This window comes from Wasmannia auropunctata, unplaced genomic scaffold, assembly GCF_000956235.1.
Source record: "Wasmannia auropunctata unplaced genomic scaffold, wasmannia.A_1.0 LD335989.1, whole genome shotgun sequence".
Lineage (NCBI taxonomy): Eukaryota > Metazoa > Arthropoda > Insecta > Hymenoptera > Formicidae > Wasmannia > Wasmannia auropunctata.
The window spans coordinates 52,313-52,822 of record NW_012026901.1 but is presented as its reverse complement, the minus strand read 5'-3'; positions in this window follow the sequence as shown (position 1 = coordinate 52,822).

The following is a 510-nucleotide window of genomic DNA, read 5'->3' as shown; positions in this document are numbered from 1 at the left end:
CGCATGTAAAAGGCTATAGTACTTACTTTTACACAATTGACAATTTTCTCATTCAGAGACTCAATGGGGTTTCGTATTGAGTGTATGCGAGTAGAGGAACAAGAAAATTATTTACCGAAGCATCGATTCGTGATAATCTTGGTTTGTAGTGCATTAAGCACACAGCTATAAATACAATGTTGATCTTCTCGTTCAATGTACTTTGTCAGACATAATAAAATTAAAATAAAAGCATTTTTTAAAATCAGAAATTTAATTTAATTATTCAACGTCATGAAAATTTTTTTATATTTATAACTAAGATCAAATTTAAAAGACTTTTTTTTAAGAATTTATTTTCATGTGTAAAAAATTAATTTCAACACTATTAAATTTATAGTGTCAAACTGAATCTTATTTAAGTCGCCAAATTGCCCTTACTTAATAAATAGTTTTTTACTAAAATAATGGAGTTAAATAATTTAAAACAGTTTAAATTTAACCCAAATTTTGGTTAAATTCCATTGTTTT